We start from the raw sequence: 26,470 nt of genomic DNA, 5'->3' as shown, positions 1-26,470 counted from the left end.
CACCACCCCGTGCTCGTCTTGCGAAACACCCACTTGGTTCCCACAACGTTTTGCTTTGGACATGGCACCAGGCTCCAGACTTCATTGCGCTTGAAGTTGTTGAGCTCTTCCTGCATGGCCAACACCCAGTCCGAATCTTGCAAGGCCTCTTCTACCCTGAAAGGCTCAATAGAAGAGATAAACGAGTAGTGCTCACAAAAATTAGCTAATCTTGAGCAAGTAGTTACTCCCTTGCTTATGTCACCAGAATCTGGTCAACGGGGTGATTCCTTTGAGTCGTCGCTCGGACTTGAGTTGGAGGGGCCCGTGGTGCTTCTTCCTCCATAGCTGGTTCTTCTTGTGCTCCCCCTTGATCACACGCCTCTTCTTGAGGAACATGTTCATCATCTTGAGTTGGGGGTTGCACCATTGTTGAGGAAGAAGGTTGATCTTGCTCTTGTTGTTCCTGTGGTCGCACATCTCCAATCGCCATGGTACGTATTGCGGCCGTTGGAACATCATCTTCATCTACATCATCAAGATCAACTTGCTCTCTTGGAGAGCCATTAGTCTCATCAAATACAACGTCGCTAGAGACTTCAACCAAACCCGATGATTTGTTGAAGACTCTATTCGCCCTTGTATTTGAATCATACCCTAGTAAAAACCCTTCTACCGCTTTGGGAGCAAATTTAGAATTTCTAACTTTCTTCACTAGAATGTAACATTTGCTCCCAAATACATGAAAGTATGAGACATTGGGTTTGTTACCGGTAAGAAGTTCATACGAGGTCTTCTTGAGGAGGCGATGAAGGTAGAGCCGGTTTATGGCGTGGCAAGCTGTGTTCATAGCTTCCGACCAAAACCGCTCAGGCATCTTGAACTCTCCAAACATCGTCCTTGCCATGTCGATAAGCGTCCTGTTCTTCCTCTCTACCACACCATTTTGCTGTGGTGTGTAGGGAGTGGAGAACTCGTGCTTGATGCCTTCCTCCACAAGGTACTCCTCTACTTGCAGATTCTTGAACTCGGACCCGTTGTCGCTTCTTATATTTTTCACCTTGAGCTCAAACTTGTTTTGAGCCCTCCTTAGAAAGTGCTTTAGGGTCCCTTGGGTTTCTGATTTATCCTGCAAAAAGAATACCCAAGTGAGGGAAAAAATCATCAACAATTACTAAACCATACTTACTTCTCCCGATGCTAAGGTAGGCGACGGGTCCGAACAGGTCCATATGGAGAAGCTCCAGTGGTCTTGATGTAGTCATCACATTTTTGTTGTGATGAGTGCTTCCCACCTGTTTCCCTGCTTGACAAGCTGCACACGGTCTATCTTTTTCGATGCAGACATTGGTTAGTCCTAACACATGTTCTCCCTTTAGAAGTTTATGAAGGTTCTTCATCCCAACATGTGCTAGACGGCGATGCCACAGCCAGCCCATGCTAGTCTTAGCTATTAAGCATGCATCTAGATCGGCCTCCTCTTTCAAAAAATCAACTAAGTAGAGTTTTCCGTCTAATACACCCTTAAACGCTAGTGAACCATCACTCCTTCTAAAGACATAAACATCAACATTGGTAAACAAGCAATTATAGCCCATGTGGAACAATTGACTTACAAACAGGAGATTATATCCTAATAACTCTACTAAGAATACATTGGATATGGAATGCTCGCTTGTGATGGCTATCTTTCCCAAGCCTTTAACCTTGCCTTGGTTCCCATCTCCAAAAATAATCGTGTCCTGGGAATCTTTGTTCTTGACGTAGGAGGTGAACATCTTCTCCCTCGTCATGTGGTTTGTGCATCCGCTGTCGATAATCCCGCTTGAGCCCCCGGATGCATAAACCTGCAAGGCAATTTACACTTGGGTTTTAGGTACCCAACTCTTGTTGGGTCCTACAAGGTTAGTCACAATAGCCTTTGGAACCCAAATACAAGTCTTATCTCCCTTGCATTTGGATCCCAATTTTCTAGCAACCACTTTTTCATTTTTACATGAAAGTACAAACGTAGTGTTGCAAGTATGAAAGACAGTGGTAGGATTATTACACATTTTCTTAGGAGCATGAGACACAAAATTTCTCCTAGGCCTATCATTAAAATTAGAACTTGAAGCAAACATAGTATGTGAGTCATCAACATAACTCCTATTAAAATGATTATTTCTAGAAAATTTCCTATCATAAATGAAAGCATGATTCTTTTGATTGCTACTAGCCATAGGGGCCTTCCCTTTCTCCTTGTTGGGAATGGGAGCCCTTTGGCTTGTTAAGTTCTTGGCTTCCTTTCGAAAGCCAAGTCCATCCTTAATCGAGGGGTGTCTACCAGTTGTGTAGGCATCCCTAGCAAACTTTAATTTATCAAAATCTATCTTGCAAGTCTTAAGTTGAGCATTAAGACTTGCCACTTCATCATTTAATTTAGTAATGGATGTAACATGTTCATTACAAGCATTAATGTCAAAATCCTTGCATCTATTGCAAATTACAACATGTTCCACACATGAACTAGATTTATTAGCTACTTCTAACTTAGCATTTAAATCATTATTAACACTTTTTAAGCTAGACAAAGTTTCATGATAAGCAGATAATTCAGAAGATAGCATTTCATTCCTTTTAACCTCTAAAGCAAGAGATTTTTGCACACTAACAAACTTATCATGTTCTTCATACAAATTATCCTCTTGCTTTTCTAAAAGTCTATCCTTTTCATTTAAAGCATCAATTAACTCATTAATTTTATCTACTTTTGCTCTATCTAAACCCTTAAATAACTCGATATAATCTACTTCATCATCACTAGAATCATCATCACTTGAAGTAGTATACTTAGGGGTTTCTCGAATGCTTACCTTTTTCTCCTTTGCCATGAGGCAGGTATGGTGTTCGTTGGGGAAGAGAGAGGACTTGTTGAAGGCTGAGGCAGCAAGTCCTTCATCGTCGGAATCGGAGGAAGAGTAGTCTGAATCCCATTCTTTGCCAAGATGCGCCCCGCCCTTTGCCTTCTTGTAGGCCTTCTTCTTCTCCCTCTTCCCGCTCTTTTCTTGTCCCTGGTCACTATCATTATCGGGACAGTTTGCAATAAAGTGACCAGTCTTACCACATTTGAAGCAGGAGTGCTTTCCCCTTGTTTTGTTCTTGTTGGGGTACTCCTTGCATCCTTTAAGAGCGGTCTTGAAACACTTGATGATAAGCGCCATTTCACTCTCGTTGAGCCCGACAACCTCTACTTGTGCTACCTTGCTTGGTAGCGCCTCCTTGCTGCTTGTTGCCTTGAGCACAACGGGTTGTGGCTCGTAGATGGGCATGGGGTCGTTTAATGCATCATCAACATACCTTGCCTCCTTGACCATCATGCGCCCGCTCACAAATTTTCCGAGTATCTCCTCGGGCGTCATCTTTGTGTACCTGGGATTTTCACGGATGAGGTTCACAAGATGAGGGTCAATAACAGTAAAAGACCTGAGCATAAGTCGGACGACGTCGTGGTCCATCCATCTCGTGCTCCTATAGCTCCTAATCTTGTTGACCAGGGTCTTGAGCCTGTTGTACGTCTGTGTTGGCTCCTCTCCCCTGATCATAGCGAACCTTCCCAGCTCGCCTTCCACCAACTCCATTTTGGTGATCATGGTGGCGTCGTTTCCCTCATGTGATATTTTGAGGGTGTCCAGATTTGCTTGGTGTTGTCTAAGCCGCTCACCTTGTTGTACTCGTCCCTGCACAAAGATGCTAGCAAAACAGTGGTAGCTTGTGCATTTTTATGAATTTGCTCGTTAATAAGCACAGGGTTATCCGTACTATCAAATTGCATTCCATTTTCAACTATCTCCCAAATACTAGGATGGAGAGAGAACAGATGACTACGCATTTTGTGACTCCAAAAAGAGTAGTCCTCTCCATCAAAGTGTGGAGGTTTACCAAGAGGAATTGAAAGCAAATGAGCATTGGAATTGAAAGGAATACGAGAATAATCAAATGAATAATTTGAATTAACCGGTTTCTTTTTCTCGTCGTCATCGTCTCTTGGTGAAGAAGAAGATTCGTCGCTGTCGTAGTAGACGATCTTCTTGATGCGCCTCTTCTTCTTTCCGTCCTTCTTCTTTTGACTCGAGCCAGAGTCAGTGGGTTTGTCATCTCTTGGCTCGTTGAAGATGTACTCCTCCTTATCGTTGACCACCATCCCCTTTCCCTTAGGATCCATCTCTTCGGGCGATTAGTCCCTTACGTGAAGAGAACGGCTTCGATACCAATTGAGAGCACCTAGGGGGGTGAATAGGTGATCCTATAAAAATTCAACAACTAATAGCCACAAGATTGGTTATAAAGATGTTAGTGCAATAGAACCAAGTGGCTATGGAGCGAGCTCTTGCGAATACACAAGTAATCACATAAGAGCAATCACAAGAGACATGCGAGTTTATCCCGTGGTTCGGCCAAGTAATACTTGCCTACTTCCACGTTGTGGTGTCCCAATGCACGAGGGTTGCACTCAACCCCTTTCAAGTGATCCAATGATCAACTTGAATACCACGGTGTTCTTCTTTCTTATACTTTCTCTCGTTTGCGAGAAATCTCCACAACTTGGAGCCTCTCACCCTTACAATTGATGATCACAAAGAAGCACTGAAGTAAGGAAGGGGAGAGCAACACACACAAGACTCAAAACGAGAGCACAATCACGCACACAAGTCACAACTCGAGCTCAAAACACAACGCAAGGAGTTCTCAACTCAAATGGAGCTCAAGTCACTATCTCAAAGAATCGAATGCGTGAGAGTGGAGTCTTGGAGTCTTAGGATCTTTCTTGTAAGCTTGGGTGACTCCTCCATGCGCCTAGGGGTCCCTTTTATAGCCCCAAGGCAGCTAGGAGTCGTTGGAGACAATCTTGGAAGGCTAATCTTGCCTTCTGTCGGGTGGCGCACCGGACAGTCCGGTGCGCCATCGGACAGTCACTGTAGACAATTCGGTGCGGATCTCCTTCCTTTTCTGGCGTAGACGACCGTTGCACCTCAGCGTCGGTTGGCGCACCGGACACTATCCGGTGCACACCGAACAGTCCGGTGCCCCCTTCCGACCGTTGGTGCGGACCACGTGTCACCCGCCGATTTCGTTGCCGACCGTTGCGCAGTCGACCGTTGGCTCATCGGACAGTCCGGTGCACCACTGGATAGTCCGATGAATTTTAGCCATACGCCATTGAACTTTTCCCGAGAGCGACGACTTTGCCGCGGATGACTCACCGGACAGTCCGGTGCACCACCGGACAGTCCGGTGAATTATAGTCGTACGCCGTCGTCGAGTCCCGAGAGCGGCGGTTCACCTTGGACTCGTCTGGCGCACCGGACACTGTCCGGTGCACCACTGGACACTGTTCGGTGCACCACCGGACAGTCTGGTATGCCAAACCGAGCTGAACTTTGGTTGTACTCAGCCAACTCTTTCGCATTTCTTTTCTTCTCTTCTTTTCTCTGTTTCCAGCACTTAGACCATATATGTTAGTACACAAAAACCAATGTACTAAGTCTAGAAACATACCTTGTCACATGATTTGCACTTCTTCAATCTTTGGTACAAATTAATACTTAGAGAATATGTGTTGGGCACTTAATCACCAAAACACTTTAGAAATGGCCCATGGGCACATTTCCCTTTCAGTTTTGGAAATGAAGCTTGAGGAGTTTTTGAGACATAAGCAAGGGGCAGATACTGTGATGTAGTATATTGGGAAATTTAATCACCTTTCTCAATATGCTATTGAGCATGTGAACACGGATATCAAGAAAAGAGATTGCTTTATGAGAGGCCTCAACTCAAAATTGCAAAAGAAGATGGCCACTTACTATGATCTTACCTTCAATCGGGCAATAAGTGTGGCCATAGCCGTGGAAGAAAAGGCACGAGTGCATCAGAATGTGAAGCAGGCATGAAAAGGTTCTAGGCCAAGGTTTTCTTAGTCAACAACGAAGCGCCAGAAGGTGGTAATCAGGACTGTTGGTTCTGCAAATGTTCCTTATCGTTCAACTACCTATCCATTCAAGAATCCCACCTATATTCATTCCACCAACTGGCTAAACCAGCTTCCACCTGCAAATGTCCAAGTTTCCCGCTTGCCTGCTCCCGTTGGCACCAAATATCCTTGCTACAACCGTGGAGAGGTGGGACATTTCATTAAAGATTGTCCCTATCCCCGCCAGAATAATTCCAATTTCCAGAGATCCACGGGAAACAGTTCTCAAAATTAGAACAAGAATACTTGTGGCAACAGTGCAAAAGGGAAGGACAATAGGAAATCCGGGCAAGTGTTCTATACACAAGTGGATGTGACTCCAGAAGGAAATCCTGTGCTTATGGGTACGTTCCTTGTTGCCCATCATCCTGCCAAAGTACTTTTGATACTGGTGCATCTCATACATTCCTTAGTAGAACTTTTGCTGTGAATCATGATGTTCCAATTCAAGAAACAAATATGGGAGTTATTGTAAATCTCTTAGGGGAAAGTTAGGCACAAAGAAAGTAGCATTTCATGTGCCAGTAGAATTGGGTGGGCATACCTACCCCACCAATATGATAGTACTGAAGGGCCAGGACATAGATGTGATCCTAGGTATGAATTGGCTAGCTCAACATGAAGCCATTATTGGCACGAGAAAACACACTATTCAGATAAATACAGTGTTAGGAGAAAGTCAGTTAAATATCAAATTGTCTTCTCTAGAGGAAATTCCGGAAAAGGCTTATAGCGTGGTAGTCGAAGAGTTAGTTAATATCCCGGTGGTGCGAGATTTCCGGATGTGTTTCTAGAAGAGTTACCAGGTTTGCCACTAGAGCGTGATGTGGAAATTCTCCATTGAACTTAAGCCTGACATAGCTCCAGTTTCTCGGAGATCATATAGAATACCCCCAAATGAACTGGAAGAATTGAAGACTCAATTGCAAGATTTGCTAGAAAAAGGTTTTATTCGATCCAGTTCCTCACCATGGGGCTGCCCTGCAATTTTTGTGAAAAAGAAGGATCAAACCTTAAGGATGTGTGTCGACTATAGACCCTTAAATGAAGTAACTATCAAGAACAAGTATCCGCTGCCGCGAATAGATTTGTTATTTGACCAGCTTGTTGGGGCGAAGGTATTTTCAAAGATTGATCTCCGTTCGGGTTATCATCAAATTCGGGTTCGACCGAAGGATATTCCGAAGACGGCCTTCATTACAAGATATGGGTTGTATGAGTATTTGGTTATGTCATTCGGGCTTACAAATGCTCCTACCCACTTCACCTATTTGATGGTGTTTATGCCCGAACTGGATAAGTTCATGGTGGGTTTTACTGATGACATCCTGATTTATTCTAAGAGTAAGGAAGAACATGCTATGCATCTTCGGATTGTGCTAACTCGACTTCGAGAAGACAAGTTATATGCTAAATTCAGCAAGTGTGAATTTTGGTTAGATCAAGTTCCATTTCTTGGTCATATCTTGTCAGCTGAAGGGACAGCCGTGGATCCTGGTAAAGTGAAGGATATTTTAGAATGGAAACCGCCTACCACGGTTCATCTTGTTCGAAGTTTTCTTGGTATGGCTTGATATTATCATAAGTTCAATCCTATTTTTCAAAAATCTCCAAGCCTATTACCGAACTATTGAAGAACAATGTGAAGTTTAATTGGACGCCAGAATGTAATGAAGCTTTTGAAAAGCTAAAGAAATTGCTAACTACGGCACCGGTGCTGGCCCAACCTGACATTGAGAAGTCCTTCAACGTTTATTGTGATGCTTCAGGTACGGCCATTGGATGTGTATTAATGCAAGAAGGCCGTGTAATAGCCTATGCTTCACGGCAGTTGAAGAGACATGAAGAACACTATCCTACTCGTGATCTAAAAGTGGCTGCAGTGGTTCATGCTTTGAAGATCTGGCGTCATTATCTTTTGGGCAATACTTGCCATATCTATACAGATCACAAAAGTCACAAGTACATCTTCACTCAAGATGAATTAAACATGAGACAACGAAGGTGGCTTGAACTAATCAAGGATTATGATCTAGAAGTACATTATCATCCGAGAAAGGCAAATGTGGTCACGGATGCGCTCAATCGCAAGGAACATTTGTGTTATCTGGCGGCTAGTTCGTTTGAAACCACAATCTGTCAAGAAATGGAATGGTTAAATTTGAGTATGTTTCAACCCTCACTATTAGCCAATCTGCAATTGGAATCAACTCTAATTAACCAAATTATAGAAGCTCAGAGAACAGATGTCGAAATAACTCATATCAAGGAGCGTATGGCAATGGATCCTACTACGTGTTTCCACCTTGATAACAAAGGTATTCTTTTGTTTAAGAATCGATTAGTAGTCCCAAAGGTTCCAACATTGAAGCAACAGATACTTGATGAATCTCATACCTCCCGGTATTCCATTCATCCTGGGAGTAATAAGATGTATCAGGACTTGAAATCGCGATTATGGTGGACTAAGATGAAAATAGAAATTGCTCGTTATGTTGCTAGATGTGATGTTTGCCAACGAGTTAAGGCTGTACATATAAAGTCTGCTGGACCATTGCAACCGTTGCCTATTTCAGAAGGGAAATGGGAGAATATCAGTATGGATTTTATTGTAGGATTACCCAAAACAGTCAAGGGTTATGATTCTATTTGGGTGATTGTGGACCGTTTTACCAAGGTTGCACATTTTCTTCCAGTAAAGACTAGAGATCCAGTGGTTTCCTATGCCAAATTGTACATTGCACGCATTCAGAGCTTGCATGGTGTGCCAAGGACGATCATCTCAGATCATGGTCCTCAGTTTGTGGCCAAATTCTGGGAAGGATTGCATAAGTCCCTTGGTACAAAATTAATTCATAGTTCAGCTTATCATCCCCAAACCAGCGGACAAACTGAAAGGGTGAATCAAATTTTGGAGGATATGTTGCAAGCATGCGTATTAGCCTTTTCGGAAAAATGGGATAAGTGCTTGCCATTATTTGAATTTTCTTACAACAATAGTTACCAAGAAAGTATTCTGATGGCACCTTTTGAGGCTCTCTATGGTCAGCGGTGCAGAACTCCACTAAACTGGTCAGGGCCCGGTGAACAGTTTTTCTTTGGACCAGATCTAGTAAAGGAGGCAGAAGAGAAGGTGAAACTTATTCAACACTGTTTGAAGATTGCACAACATCGTCACAAGCGTTATGCAGATAAGAGAAGACGACCTTTGTATTTCCAAGTTGGCAATTTTGTGTATCTGAAAGTTTCACCTATGAAAGGAGTAACTCGTTTTGGCATTAAGGGAAAGCTGGCACCAAGATATGTTGGTCCTTTTGAAATTCTAGCGCAGTGTGGATCCGTGGCTTACAAAGTGAAACTGCCCGAACATCTTTCGGCCATACATGATGTAATCCACGTATCCCAACTAAAGAAATGCCTTCAAGTACCTGACAAAGTGGTAGAAGCTTTAGATGTTACTCTAGAATCCGATTTAACTTATTCCGAGCATCATGTTAAGATTGTAGATCAACAAGAAAGGGTTACCCGCAGAAAAACAAGCAAATTCTACAAAGTGTAATGGAATAAACATTCTGAAGGCGAAGCTACGTGGGAATCCGAAGAGTTTCTAAATAGTCAGTTTCCTAAGTTCTTAGAATCCTATAAATCTTGAGTTTGTTGTAATATATCTCTTAAGTAAACCACCTGGGGCCCCCACACCCCTTCCTTGTAACAGAAATAAGGAAATGAGACTGTGACGCGTTTATTTTTCCATTACTTAGTCATGAGCTTTAATCTTGGGACGGGATTTATTTTTAGGGGGAAAGGATGTAACACCCCTGGTGTTACAAAAACTAAAACTTTGGCATGACATCATTTGCACTAATATTTCATGATGTATGATACACCTAGAGTGCATCCACTAGGTAAAAATTTCAAAACAAGTTGGGATGTGATGTTTTGAATTGATCCTCAACCCTAGGGTAGGGTGCTTACCCAAGGACTAGAATTATGTGGGTGTGTAAGATAGCATTTTTAGTATGAACTCAAAGATTAGTGGAAATGTTCAAAAGAGACTAAACTTGGAGTGTTGGAGTGGCACATAAACCCTAGAACACTACAACCCTAATATGAACGCTATAAACCCTAATTAAAGTGCTTTATGAGGTAATTCAAATTTCTATGCAATTTTGGACCAAAGTGCATATATCAAAGTGGTAGAGTAACAAAAACTAGGCAACTTTTGTATTTAGAGATTTCCATGTGCTATGGAAGAAATTGGAGTAAATTGCAAAAAGGTCCCAAGGGCACCCAAGTGGTTAACTCTAAAAAACAGTAATTTGGTGCTAACTTTAGACCTCTGTATCTTTTGATCTATGGAGATTTTGTCATGGGTAATTACAACAAATTTGTAGAGATATTGAAGTATTTTAAATTTGATTAAGTAATTAAGCCCTAGAGTTGTACAGAAATTGAAGTAAAATAGCCTAGAAGTTGGGCTATCAGTCGGGGTTTGGACTAAAGGTTAGACTGAGAGTGGCATCAGATCAACATTAGAGCTGAATTGCGCTTGATTGGAGGTATGAACAAGAACTCTATAACAAAGTTAAAGCTGATATGATGGACAACAACTTTGCTATAGTCGGCTTGATAGGTTGTTAAATGAAAATCGAAGAGAAATGATCCTCAAATTGCTCTGTCAGGCTCGGAATGGACATCGCTATGGTACAGTACACTGAAGAAGATCCTAAGTGCCGTGTGCTCGCCACCGCCGTCCCGCCGCCGTGATTCAAGCTCGCGCCACGATTAGTGCCGTCGAGACGTCGATCAATGCGTGGTAAAAAGATCTCCGGCTCGGATTCGATGCTCGAATTACCACTCTAGCCACGGACACCACGTGTCCTCACCGTAAATCATCCGCCGCCGTCGTAGCAAGCCACCGGACGCTCCGACCGTCCACGCAGCTGGTTGGGGACTCATGTATTGAACCGCCATAAAGGGTTCGCGGTAAATCCACCACGTTACCGGCCTGTGGACACCGTTGAGCCTAACGTGGAGCTTCTCGGGTTATCGCTGCTGCCATGAATCAGCGACCAAATTGCCACCGTCGGGGTGACTTCCTTTAAATTGAGCCTGCGCTCAGTCCTGCCTCTCCGTTATGCACCCAAGCCACCATTTGTTTCCGTCATTCCACCATCGATAGACAAGGAACACCGGTTTTTCCCCATCGGTGGTCACTAGCGCCGCCAAGCAGGCAACTATGTGGCCAGCTTTTCCTAAGGTCAGTCGTAGTTGTTTAACTCGTGTTTCGCAGTCTATAGATCATGATGAAGCTCATGCGCTTGCCCGCTTGAACTCTACTACACAGGATTAACTGGAACACCATCGTGTCATTTGGTGAATGTCGCCGAAGGCAATGTCCACGTCGACCGGCAAACCCGTAGCTCCTTCGGACAAACCTAGGTGAGCATCATATGTCTGATGCATGACTGATACTCGTAGTGACCTTGAATTGAACCCTACCGCGCTCGAAACCCCGGTACGCCTCACAGGAGCTCATCGATCCACCGTTAACATGGCTAGCGAAGCCCTAGATGATTTAAGGTCGATTAACTTAGGGGAAATATGAAATAAGTCTCAGCAGTCATATTTGTAGGCTCAGTTTCATCGGAGAGGGTCACAGTCGACGGGTCTAAGCGGCGGATGGTCGGTGCTCGTCGGGATTCGACCGTGGACTGAATTTCGTGAATAGAAAGGAAGCCGAGGTCCTATGTGAAACTCTCACTGAGACACGTGAATAGTATATAGGGTTCTTTACTGATTATTTGAACACCTAGGGGCCCTCGCAAAAATCTGCAACACGGCCACGGGCGCGTGTGCGTTTCCTCTATTGTGGGCTGACTCGGGCCAGAATTGGCCCAACCCCAATCATTGTTTTTCTTTTTACTGTCAGTTTCAGCAATTTATAGAAAATAGTAGAAAATTGATAAAATCATGAAACTAATTTTGCTAGACTCTTAAAAACACAGAGTAATTAATAAAAATGGTTTCAAGATTATGTCCTGAGCCTGGAATTATTTAGACCTTTAAGATGCTCAAACCAAGCCTTTTAGAATTTTAGAAATAAAAACCTAGGTCCAAAACTTATAAAAGTTTGTGGCAGGATTATATACCCTTAGAATAACTTCTGGTTAAAATTTAAACCTGTTCGGAGTTTATTTGCCCAAAGAAGTAGAACCTAGCTAAGTATAAGTAATTAAAACCCTAAACTTTAGTATTGATTTAGGGTTAGATCAAACTTGAGTCCTACCTAGTGTTAAACAGCATTGGCCAACTAGAACATGAATAGTCCCTTGGTCTTTTAAAGTAAGTTTAATATGGTCCTTTTAGACAAGAACTATATGACCCAGAAACATAAATATAATGGTCATATCCTTAGTTATGAATATGTAAGTTTTCCACCTCTCTCTAAATGAGAGTTTGCATAACATATCATTACATGAGCATTCATATACTTTGAATTGACTTATAGAGCACCTAGAAGAAGAATTTGAAGTGGAAGTGCAAAGGGAGCCTGTTCCTCCATCTAAAACTTCTCCAACTGAGGTTATCGCTAAAGGTCCTCCAGAAGGTGCTCCAATAGGATTTGCTGCCAACTGCAATAGTTTAGTAGAAGAACCTGACTCTCCTCCTCATCAAGGCAAGCCACAGTGCATTTGCCACCTCCTTGCTGTTTTAAAACTTTTATCACTTATATGCTACATTAGGTTGTAGGAGTTGAATGGTTAAACCTTTGTTGCATAACCTCCTTGAATTATTGATTATTGTCCTTGATACCTGATTTGAAAAGCTAGAAATGCTTAGTATGCTTATAGACAAGGAACAAAATGTTTTGATGTATGAATCATGCTTTTACAAAGAAAAACAGACTGGAGTGATGAAGGTATCAAAGGCCTTGATGATTTAATCATTTTAGTAGGGTACCTCTGATAGGTACCAAGTTTTTAGAAATAATTTAATTTGAGACCAGACATTGAGAAGGAAAGGTCGCCTGTCTGTGTCGCTTAAGGAACGCAACGAAATTAGGCTTGCTGATCTAGGACCTTTTAACTGGCCACATGCCTCGTCATGGGTAAGCTTAGCCTCAGCTGGACCAATACCAGAAAGGTCGGCCCGCAATGGGAGTGGAGAGATGGCAAGAGTATCGTGTATCCACCTGGCAAGAGGCTGGATGGTGGGGTACTGAGCTCTCGGTTGGCGGGGACCCGTTCTTGTCTTGAGAAACCCGGGGCGAGTTGACATATGCAAGGGTTAAGTGCTACATATGTCATGTGGTTGGAGATACCCAGCTAGGTATTAATCGATTCGGATTGCCGTTACTTCTCGGATATGAAGACTGGATCACTGCCTTGCATCGTAGTTAATAAGTGAAACTAAAGCTGCTAACATGAAGCTAGTGTAGAACAAGTGAATGATCTAGATTAGGCAAATCTAGATTCAGGAAGAAACTTAACTTATGAAGTAAAATTTTGGCATAAGGATCCACTATTAGTAAGCTTTTCTACAAAACTGAGTGTTATATAATTGGTAAGCTTTACCTTGATTCCCAACAAACCATCATACCCTTGAGAGTCTTTTCTTTAGTCGGGTAAGTCTCACTGAGTAATTGCGTCCTCAGGGTTTTATTCCCATTGTTGCTGCAGGAGAAACTATTAGCACCTTTGAGTTCTGCTAAAAACTCACACTAGAGGCTTCTACTTTTATTTATGTTCATTATATGTGTACTGTGGGAAGATGGTTTCTTCCTAGTTGATGTAATAATTTTGCACTTGACTCTACCTCATGCATGTAATAATAATACCTACTACTTGGTTTGTATACTTTAAAAGTTTGTTAATGTATATTATCTTATTGTAAAGTCTTCCACTCAACTCATGTATTTAAAGTTTATGTTCTTGTGGGATTATTGTAATACTTGCAACTATGGTGAATGGTCCTTGGGAATGAATGAGTTCATCGAAACTCGGCACCCCGAGTAAGTTATCTGATTCACTTACATATCCATCCAAGGCCTTGAGGGCAAGGATTGGTGTATGTGGGCCCGATAACTTGGTTGGGTTGTGACATAAGCTACTTCAACTGGTGGTGTTCGATCGACTAGATCTATATATTTGATAGAAACTTCCATAAAGGTTCACATATTGATCAAACTAACGCATTCAGTGCATACAATATGACATTCAGTGTCTCACAATTGTGATCAAGATTTAGCATCCGCACCCCCTGACAATGACATCTGTCAAAGTCATTTTCCCTCATAACTTAGACATATTTTTCAAGATATATGTCTCATTGTTCATCTGGAATAATGAGCATGGATGAGGCTAGGGAGCTACACCTTTTGTTCTATCATACACCACAATATATACATAGTTGTGCAAAGCAAATAACTTGTCTTTCCACAGGATTTAGGCGGTACTATAGTTGTGATAGTACATATTCTAGATACGACTCATCGCTCCAGGCGTTCATTCATTACAACTTATATGATGGTGTAACATAAGTCTATCAGAGATTGTAATCCATTAGGGATTCTTCATCGATCAGATACATCCTTATAGTTTGTCATTCTGGTACAATGGGGATATTTGCCAGTAACACCTAAACCTTATAGGTTTCTACCATCAGAGCTTTAGAGGATACCGTAATTCCACGTCAAGTAGAAAATACCATGAGTAAAACTTATGGAATGCACATGTGCTTATTCGGTGAACGTCAAGTCCTTTTGTACCTTATCTTATTCCTTTTCGGGTCTGTATGGGTCTTTATCCCTTTATAGGGGTTATCAAACTTTGGTGTTCAACACAGACTTTGTTTCTTCTGGGAAGGTTTCATCTGGGAACTATAATCTCAACTAGGAGATATTCTCTCTACACTAGAGACTGACCATTCATCAGGAATATATTATCCGGTGTGAGATTTATATGTTGCATATTTATAATTCAAAGATATATGAGTCCTCCTAGGATCTCATGATAGATCTTCAGAATCCTATTAACTGCATATTTTAATTCATGCCATTTACCAGGCATCGACCTTCGTTATGCCGCCGAAGAAGACAGCAGCGCTAGGGGCTGCACTGCAGCCACTGGACACGAACCAGGAGACGGTTTCTCTCCGTGAAGCCAGAAACTACAAGAGAAAGGCTACTAGCCCAACACTTCAGGAGGAGGAGCTGGACTAGGAAATCAGGGACCTGGAAGTCATTCATCAGCAGGTGCAGAGGAAGAAGGAGAAGATGGCCCGTCTAGCCGATCTGTAGAAGAGGATTGATGAAGTTGCTGAAGAGATGTGTCATCTTACACAGGATGACCAGGACCGAAGGCCTTAGCACAGGGAGCTTCGTCAAGAGAGCTCATACAATGACGATGAATGGTACGACGATTTTCATCATGGCAACTTCACTTTTGATGATACTTCTCCCCTGGCAGTAGAATTGTGGGCTATTCCATGGCCACAATCCTACAAGCCACAACAGTTGCCCATGTATGATGGGCACTCGGACCCAAAGCAATTCATAATGAGTTATGAGGCAACAATATCCTCATATGGAGGCAACGCCGCTGTCATGGCAAAGTCCTTCGTCATGGCAGTACGAAATGTGGCCCAGACATGGTATTCCTCTCTTCGACCAGGCACAATTACATCATGGCAGAAGCTCAAAGACATGCTGGTCACTAGCTTCCAAGGTTTCCAGACGAAGCCAGTTACTGCTTAGGCATTGTTCCAATGTACACGACTAGGAAGAATACCTTTAGGCGTATGTCCGAAGGTTCCTGCGACTAAGAGCGCAAGCACCCATAGTGCCCAATGAGATTTTCATTGAGGCCATGATCAAGGGACTTAGGCCAGGACCCACAGCTTAGTATTTTGCTAGGAAGCCGCCACAAACTTTGGAAAAGCTGCTTTAGAAAATGGATGAGTACATTCGGGCTGACAATGACTTTTGCTAAAGAAGGGAGGAGACCTACAGATTCTCCGAGATAACCAGGGACTTCGGAGGGAGGCTTCATCCTAGGCATGTCTGCTCCATTCACAACTCCAATGCCAATGATGAAAGGGCCAACAATGCTCAGCATGGTCATCAAAATTCTCAGTCTTCAAGCATGACTCCCTTTAGACCACCAGCTCCGAGGGGTCGAGGAGGAAGAAGTTTAAGTGGAGGAAGGTTTGGCAGCCAACCCTGGAAACTGTACTGTCTTTTTTGTGTCGAGTACAAAGGCCACACAACAAGGACATTCCATGTTACCATTCAGAAGCAGAAGGAAATTGCTGAAGCTAAAGCGCAACAGAGTCAGCCGAAGTAGGTTTTGCATACTGCTTCATGCTACTCTCAGTATGTCCCATAGTATGTAGGCAATCAACAACCAACGACCTTTGTTGCTTCGGCAAGTCACTCTCAAGCTTCTTGGGCCCAGTTGCCACCGCTAGCACCTACTCTAGTCCGCAGTCAGCAGCCAGAAGGGCACCACCACGCTCAACAACAACACGATTTCTAGGAGGAGTCCGAAGCTCGCACAGTTAACATCATTGTGCCCGAGTTGAAGCACATTTACTAAAGGATATCCTAACCTATTGTACTTTCGTTTTATTTGTCATTTTATTTCATTGCATGGAAACCAGTTCATGGAGGTTTAATCTCCAACTTGATGTAATAATATTGTGGCCTCACTATCGAGTCTAGAATGCCACCCTTCAACAACGCTTCCGAACCTATAAAAGTCGTTCCTAAACGAGCAAAGTAAGTCCCGAAGCTACAAAAGTCGTTCCTAGTGGAGCGGAGTAAGTTCTGAAGCTCAAAAGTCATTCCTAAGGGAGCGCAGAGTAAGTTCTGAAGCTACAAAAGTTGTTCCTAGTGGAGCGCAGAGTAAGTTTCGAAGCTACAAAGTCGTTCCTAAGGGAGCGCAGAGTAAGTTCCGAAGCTCAAAAGTCGTTCCTAAAGGAATGCAGAGCCAATATGCCACCGAAATAAAATGTGAAGAAGCTCTGATGCGTCACGATGCCCGATCTTCACGACGTAGGATCAATCTTCAGATACCTAGCATCAAAGAAGCCAAGATAACTTGCTGCAAGCAGCGATAACTAGTGCAACCTAACAAATAAAACTCGAAGCCAACCACCGTCTTTAACCGGCAGCCTGAATCGAGGATTCGCCCAACCACACTCTCAAAGAACCAACCAACACAACCTACAATCAATCGAGGGGACCTCGAAGGGATTAGGAGCACCACTTGGGAGCGGATGAAGCCGCCGCTTCTGCAATCCCGCGAAGGAATTCACAAGAGCAAAGGGGTAGAGATCACTCTCAATATTTGTTAGCACACAGCTGAACAAAGGGGGTTCTGTTTTAGATTATCAAAAGTTGCGTTACATCATAGTCATAGGGGGTATTTATACTAGTAACAACCAGCCTTAGCAAGGTATAAACACGAAACAAAAGTATTTTCACGTGCTAATGTGAAGGAGCCTCTTCGAGAGATCTGCAGAGCTGATTTCTGTGTGGCTGTTTGACTTCTGCGCAGCCTTTAGTATTTTGACAATAACTTCTTCTAGGAATCTTCAAATAACGTGGGGCTGGATGCGTTGGAAAGCTGACTTGATAAGCTTTCTCACCATGTATAGCATGCTTAATGAAACTTCGTAGAATGATGCAGTTTAATACGAAAACTTGGTCATCAAACAGACTATTGACCTTCTGACCAGTCAGCACTAAAGTAGGTCGGCTGCCTTCCTGGTAGATTTGATTAAGTCGACCTTAGAAGCATTGGAAACTAGACTTCAAGAGCTTTCCAAAAAGTAATTATGGGCCTTATAGCTTTTGGGAATCAAAAGATATGACTGTTTCTTCTGGACGGTTCTGTAGCGCTAGACTGACTCGGACATAGCTCTTCTTGCTGATTCGCCTTTGATATGTGTTGTCCTTCCTCTTTGGTGAACCTAAGTAATATCAACATACATGACTTAGGTAGCATAAATTTCTCATTAGTGTTTAATTGAAATTCATAAAGTAGCGTGTGCACCTCTTGCTGTAGCTTCTTAGCTCGACTACGTGTAATTGGTCCATCAAAGGCTTGGGTTGGTGATGATGTTGGTTGTACTTGAGTTGATGTAGTATGCCTTGGGGTTGTAACGTGTTGCTTAATGGTGTGGTCATATCATCCTCCTCCCTTTGAAAAGGAGTCGTCCTCGACCCTGAAGTGTCTTCACTTGTATATGGTAAGAGGTCAGCAACATTGAACATGTTGCTCACGCCATAGCTTGGTGGAAGATCTATCTTGTATGCATTATCATTGATCTTGGCAAGAACACGAAATAGACTATCCCCTCGTGGCATCAATTTGGATTTGCGCTGCTTAGGAAAATGCTCCTTGCGCAAGTGAATCCAAACCAAGTCCCCCGGTTCAAATAACACTTTCTTCCTATACTTGTTCATGCTTGTAGCCTTGCGCACTGCTTTGAGCTCAATTGCTTCCTTAGTCTTCTCATGTATCTTTTTTCTGTATGCAGCACGCTCGGAAGCTTCCATATTGGTTCTTTCCTGCAATGGAAGGGGCAACAAATCTATCGGAGCAATAGGTTTGAACCCGTATACAATTTCGAAGGGGCATAAATTAGTTGTAGAATGTACTGCCCTGTTATAAGCAAACTCCACGTGTGGCAAACATTCCTCCCAATCCTTCAAGTTCTTCTTTACCATTGTTCGCAGCAGCATTGACAATGTACGATTCACCACTTCAGTTTGTCCATCAGTTTGGGGGTGGCATGTTGTGGAGAACAAAAGTTTAGTCCCAAGCTTTGCCCACAATGTTTTCCAAAAATAGCTCACAAACTTCACATCACGGTCCGATACGATGGTCTTGGGCACTCCATATAGCCTCAAGATTTCTCTGAAAAACAAATTGGCAACATGTGAAGCATCGTCGCTCTTGTTGCATGGGATAAAATGAGCCATTTTTGAAAATCTATCAACCACAACAAAAATAGAATCTCTCTTTTTTTGAGTCATCGGCAGTCCTAAAACAAAATCCATGCTTATGTCTTCCCAAGGAATTTTAGGAGCGGGTAAAGGAGTATATAAACCATGAGGGTTCAATTTTGACTTAGCTTTGTGACAGGTGACACAACGCTCCACAAATCTGATGACGTCTCTCCTCATCTTGGGCCAATAGAAATGATCACTGAGCATTTCATAAGTCTTCTTTTGTCCAAAATGACCTGTTAGACCGCCTCCATGTGACTCTTGCAATAAAAGCAATCTAACCGAAGAATTTGGTACACAAAGTTTGTTAGCTCTAAACAAAAATCCATCATGTATATGATATTTGTCCCAACCTTTTCCATCTTTACAATGATTGTATGGTTCTGAAAATTTAGGATCATCATTATACATTTCTTTCAAATTTTCAAGACCCAAAACTTTTACCTCTAGTTGATTCAACAACACATTCCTTCAAGACAAGGCATCAGCAACCACATTGTCCTTACCTTTCTTATATTTCACAATGTATGGAAATGTTTCGATAAACTCAACCCATCTGGCATGGCGACGGTTCAGTTTGGCTTGCCCTTTCAAATACTTCAAAGCTTCATGATCGGAATGAATAACAAACTCTTTTGGCCATAAGTAGTGCTGACATGTTTCAAGCGCTCGGACCAAAGCATACAATTATTTGTCATACACAGAATAATTTAATTGAGCACCTCCCAATTTTTCACTAAAATATGCTATAGGTTTTCCTTGTTGCATTAAAACTCCTCCTATCCCAATCCCACTAGCATCACATTCTACTTCAAAAGTTTTAGTGAAATCAGGAAGAATAAGTACAGGTGCTTCAGTCAAACGTTTCTTCAATTCTTGAAAAGCATCTTCTTGTGAGTTTCCCCATTTAAATTCAACACCTTTCTTTGTCAATTCATTTAAAGGGGAAGCGATGGTACTGAAATCTCGCACAAATCTTCTATAAAAACCAACAAGACCATGAAAACTTCTTACTTGACTTACATTCGTTGGAGCTGGCCGATCCTTGATGGCTTTCACCTTGGATTCATCCACCTCTATTCCTTTTGCTGAAACAACAAAGCCAAGAAACACAACATGGTTTGTGCAAAAACTGCTCTTCTCAAGGTTAGCAAATAATTTCTCCTTTCTAAGTTCATCTAAAACTTATCGAATGTGTTTCACATGTTCATCAAAAGACTTGTTGTAAATTAGAATATCATCGAAGTAGACAACAACAAATTTTCCAATGAAAGTTCTTAAGACATGGTTCATTAATCTCATAAAAGTACTAAGAGCATTAGTCAACCCAAAGGGCATCACTAACCATTCATACAACCCAAATTTTGTTTTAAATGCAGTCTTCCATTCATCTCCGGTTTTCATTCTTATTTGATGGTATCCACTTTTTAAATCAATTTCAGTAAAAATTGTGGAACCACTTAATTCATCAAGCATATCATCTAGCCGTGGAATAGGATGGCGATAGCGAACGGTAATATTATTTATAGCTCTACAATCAACACACATCCTCCAAGATCCATCTTTCTTAGGTACTAAAATCACAGGAACAGCACAAGGGCTTAAGCTTTCACGAACAAAACCTTTATCAAGAAGTTCTTGCACTTGCCTTTGTATTTCCTTAGTTTCTTCAGGATTGGTTCGATATGGTGGACGGTTAGGAAGTGCAGCCCCTGGAATAAGATCGATTTGATGCTCAATCCCTCGAATTGGAGGTAGTCCAGCCGGTGTTTCTTGTGGAAACACGTCTTCAAAGTCCTGTAAAAGATCAGCCACAACACTAGGAAGAGATGTTATGTCGTTAGGAGAAATCAAAACATCTTTGTTCACAAGTACAAAGAGCACTTGATATGGGTTGTTCCTCACTTCTCTCAGCTAGGATTTTGTGGCTAGCATAACTAGATGTTCTCCCTCTTCCTTCCTTTTATCTCTTGAATTTGGCTTGTAGCACTCGCTCACCGAATTATGGATGGCACTCAATTTCTTTTGCTCTTCTCCTCCTCTACTTGCTGCACTAATTTCAGTTTTCTTTTGTAAATGTTCAGCCATGATTTGTTGAGGGGTCATAGGCTTGAGTACAAACTTTCTCCCTTTCAGATCTAGCGTGTATTGATTTGTTCTTCCACAATGCTGAGAATATCGGTCATATTGCCAATGTCTTCCTAGCAGCATGTGACACACAAACATGGGTGCAACATCGCACTCTACTATGTCAACATACTCTCCAATCTTGAACAGAACTTTCACCTTATAACCAATCTTGATATCTCCCGATTCATTCAACCATTGGACATGATATGGATGAGGATGTCGCTGCAACTTCAAACCAAGCTTTTCAACCATCTCACGACTTGCAAGATTATGGCAGCTCCCTCCATCAATGATCACCTTTACTACTTTGTCTTGCACTTTTGCTCGCGTTTGAAAAGATTATGTTGCTGTCCAATTTCAGCTTCTTTCATTTGAACACTCAAGATTTGTGTAACCACAAGAGTAGTACCATGCTCAAATTCACATCCAGTGTGTTCCTCAATTTTATGAGTGTCTTCTACATTTCCTGCTTTAGCTTCCTCTTCACTAGCTGATGTATATTCTCCATCATCATTCACAAGGATCACACGATTATTTGGACACTCCTTTATGACATGACCATGACCTCCACACTTGAAGCACTGAATACCACTACTCTTGGCTGTTGAACCCACTGATGTTGAAGTGGATGCTGCTGGTTTATAAGTCGTGTTTGGAGCAGCATCGTTCTTTCCACTAGAATTGCCTTGAATATTGGATCGCAAGCCTCTAATTGAACCTTTTGTCGCTGAGGATGCAGCAGTAAACCTTGAGATTGATTTGCTTCCTCCAGTCATGGTTCGTGCACCATATGACAAGGACTTGGTGCTCTTAGCATCTTGTTGCAGCTGGCGTTCAGCTTTGGTGGCTTGATGTACCAAATCAATAAGACTTTGGTACGGCTGAAACTCAACAATACGCTGAATGTTGCGGTGTAACCCAACCATGAAACATGCAATGCTTTGCTCTTCGTCTTCATACACATTGGCTCTAATCATGGCCTTCTCCATCTCCTTATAATACTCCTCAACAGAGAAACTCCCTTGCCTCAAATTCTGCAATTTATCAAAAAGATCACGCCAATAATGCTTCAGCACAAAATGAATTCTCATTTCTCGCTTCATCTCTTGCCAAGTAATAATAGGGTCCTCTCCATCTTCTTCACGATCACGAAGAAGTTGCTCCCACCAAATCAGGGCATATACTTCAAACTCAAGAGATGCCATTGCAAGTTTCTTCTCCTCTGAATAATTATGTAGGCGAAAGATTTTCTCCACCTTCAATTCCCATGTGAAATAATCTTCAGGATCAGATCTACCATCAAATTTTGGCATGGTAAACTTAAGTTTCCCAAATCTCTCTTCTTGGTTGACGCCTCTATGATGACGACGACCATAGCGATGTTGGGACTGATCATCATCATTCCCAAATTCAGATTCCTCATTGTCATCATTTCTTCGATTCTGCCCTCTTCCTCTACCACGTGTAGCACCTTGATTTCTCCTCCCATGTTCACTTGCCCTTCTAGAATAATTTCCTTCACCTTCTTCCCCATCTTCATCATGGTTTCTTACACCGTCAGGGAGTCGACGACGACCTCTGATTTCAGCCATAAGTGTCTGAAGATCTTATGCCAACAGATCTTGCTTGGCTTCTATGCTTTGTTTGAGCTCATTGAATTGTATCATGGTGACACATTCTTCAATCTCAATGTTGGGATCCATCTTCCTGCGAAATTAGTGGCGACAAGGCAACAAATATAGGTGGAATATGAAGCTATATAGAATCTCACAACCTGACCACTCTTACCAACCAAGGCTCTTATGAGTTCCCTACGGGTTGCAAGAAAATGTGTGGTGGTAACAAGAAAGTGGTGGTTAAGCGAAAACAAGACCAGAGTACTGATTACGATGGCTTAGCTTGGTGGGGAATAATAAACAAGGGATGCAATCTGAATCCTAGTTGTTGTAAAGTTAATTAACCATCCAACTAGAAGTTCCCTGCTTAGTGCTGACCACAAGATACGAGTGATGTAAATAGATCAAACACACGCGCAAGAAATTTCAGATTTGATGCAGACAAGAAGTATGATTGGAATGCAAGTGTTGCAATTAGATCCAACCAAAATTTTGCACCAAATGACAATAGCAAACTGGTTGAACAACTTGATAAAACTTTCAGCACTTGTGCACATAAACAATTTGATTGTTCTACTTTTCTTTCACAATCTTGTTCAACACTTTTTTGGCACTTTTTTGATACTCTCTTTTTTTATAGAACTAAACACAGAGATCTGATATGATATTGCACACTTTATAATAATTAACAAAGAACTCAACCAGCAGCTATAACTTAAATATGATCAAAGTTAACATGAAGGAAATGATGAGGTTTTTTTCAGAATTTTCTTTTTGTGGATATTTTTAGATATATATAAGAGGCTCAAAGGAAACACAAAGGATAGAGTGACCAGCAACTAAACAAAGATTCTAAGGACTGAAACTTAACAAAACTCACTGGAACAACAGATTGAAACAAAGGAATATGGCAAAAATATTTTATGGCTTTTTGGTGGATAGGACGAACACAAAATATATGTAGCTAAGGGTAAAGAATCCTACCGTGGCAACTGAGGCTTTGATACCAGATGATGCGTCACGATGCCCGATCTTCACGATGTAGGATCAATCTTCAGATAACTAGCTTCAAAGAAGCCAAGATAACTTGCTGCAAGCAGCGATAACTAGTGCAACCTGACAAATAAAACTCGAAGCCAACCACCGTCTTTAACCGGCAGCCTGAATCGAGGATTCGCCCAACCACACTCTCAAAGAACCAACCAACACAACCTACAATCAATCGAGGGGACCTCGAAGGGAGTAGGAGCATCACTAGGGAGCGGATGAAGCCGCCGCTTCTACAATCCCGCGAAGGAATTCACAAGAGCAAAGGGGGTAGAGATCACTCTCAATATTTGTTAGCACATAGCTGAACAAAGGGGGTTCTGTTTTAGATTATCAAAAGCTGTGTTACATCATAGACATAGGGGGGTATTTATACTAGTAACAACCAGCCTTAACGAGGTATAAACACGAAACAAAAGTATTTTCACGTGCTAATGTGAAGGAGCCTCTTCGGGAGATCTGCAGAGCTGATTTCTGTATGGCTGTTTGACTTCTACGCAGACTTCACTATTTTGACAATAACTTCTAGGAATCTTCAAATGACGTGGGGCTGGATGCGTTGGAAAGCTGACTTGATAAGCTTTCTCACCATGTATAGCATGCTTAATGAAACTTCGTAGAATGATGCAGTTTAATATGAAAACTTGGTCATCAAATAGACTGTTGACCTTCTGACCAGTCAGCACTAAAGTAGGTCGGCTGCCTTCCTGGTAGATTTGATTAAGTCGGCCTTAGAAGCATTGGAATCTAGACTTCAAGAACTTTCCAAAAAGTACTTATGGGCCTTCATAGCTTTTGGGAATCAAAAGATATGATTGTTTCTTCTGGATGGTTCTATAGCGCTAGACTGACTCGGACATAGCTCTTCTTGCTGATTCGCCTTTGATATGTTTTGTCCTTCCTCTTTGGTGAACCTAAATAATATCAACATACATGACTTAGATAGCATAAAATTCTCATTAGATGTTTAATTGAAATTCATAAAGTAGCGCATGCACCTCTTGTTGTAGCTTCTTAGCTCGGCTACGTGTAATTGGTTCATCAAAGGCTTGGGTTGGTGATGATGTTGGTTGTACTTGAGTTGATATAGTATGCCTTGGGGGTTGTAACGTGTTGCTTAATAGCGTGGTCGTATCAAGCTCAAAAGACGTTCCTAAGGGAATGCAGAGCTTAATACCACCGAAATAGAAGGTGAAGAGGCTCAAAAGTCGTTCCTAAGGGGATGTAGAGCTTAAATGCCATCGAAATAGAAGGTGAAAAGACTCAAAAGACGTTCCTAAGGGGATACAAAGTCTGGGTGTGTTTTCATGTGGGTATGTGACTTTGGCACAAATATCATGCTGCATCATATCATTGCATCATTCCGCTTAGCATTACATCATACATCATGTCGCATCAGTAGCAAGACTGTGTAGAAAGAAAGTTGCTTCCTTCAAAACATGTGACGAATGAAACAATGCGTTGGAGCACAAAGTGCACCTTTGGCAATTTTAATCTTACATGCCCCAAGAAAGTTTTTGTCGACAACAATATTATACAACAGCTGTGCTAAAGAAGGGCTTTTTCTTTACGAAGCATGAAAAGAAGGGAAGGTGTTTTTCGCCGAAGGCTCAAAAATGGTATGTACACATATTTCATGCATCGCAAAGAAATATATTACATTAATATACACATAGACATACAATGTTTAACATATGTACGAATATTACATTTCCCAAATATTACATTTCTTAAGTACACAAAAATCTAGTCTTCTTTTAAGATCTTCTCCGCAGCTTCATTTAGAAGTTTGTTGACGGCTTCATCAATAGCTTCTTCGGCAATTCTTATTGTTTCTAGTGCCACTTTCATGGCTGGATCGGCCTCGAGATCATATGGCTCGGGTGGCGGTGAAAGTTCAGCTGCGGTAAAGTAGTGCGTTGTTAATCCGAAGTCAGGAAAAATACTGAAGCTAAGATTCAATAAAAATACCTATACGCCTTGCACGCTCAGCAGCCTTTTCGGCTCGGTTGGCTTCTTCTCAGACTTCATGGGATTCTTTTTCGTTCTTCTTTATAGCTTCGTCGGCTATCTCACGGTCGCCTTTCAGCCAAACGTTGGAATAGAATTTCCCGCCCATCAGAGTAGCCTCAGCCGTAGGATCCTTCATGTTCTCTACAGAGAAGACGGTTTCCGTCTGGGTTGCAGCTTTAACATGTTCAGAGCCAGATTTCTCTAAAATTGCTGCAACCCCTCTAGCACCGGCGAAGGCGCAAAAATCTCCACGATCGCTAGGTATTTCATCGAAAGCTTCAGCTTCTTCACCGATCCATTCGATGATTCCTTCAGCATCGCCTCTAATAAATTTTTGCTCAGATGAGTATGCACCCACCTTTGCAAAACTATCTTTTAACTTCTTAGCACAATCCAAGGACTTCTCATAATACCTCTCCTTCGATTCCCGAAGCTCATCTACATTCTTTTGTAATCTTGCGCTAGTCCATTCACTTATTTCTTGTTTTGCTTTAGCCACTTCAAAATCCTCATTCTTCTCGGCAAGCTTTTTCTTTAAGTTTTCAATTTCGGCTCTATGAGCTTTGGACTGTGCGGCAAGATTGACTTCGCTAGCCTTTACTCTGTCCACCAAAGAAAGCAGAAATTTATCCTTCTCTGCGGCTTCATTCCTCAGTT

The sequence above is a fragment of the Zea mays genome, chromosome 6 (assembly GCF_902167145.1).
Source record: "Zea mays cultivar B73 chromosome 6, Zm-B73-REFERENCE-NAM-5.0, whole genome shotgun sequence".
In the NCBI taxonomy this organism is placed as follows: Eukaryota; Viridiplantae; Streptophyta; class Magnoliopsida; order Poales; family Poaceae; genus Zea; species Zea mays.
The sequence above is the reverse complement of the archived record's forward strand: the minus strand, read 5'-3'. Positions refer to the sequence as shown.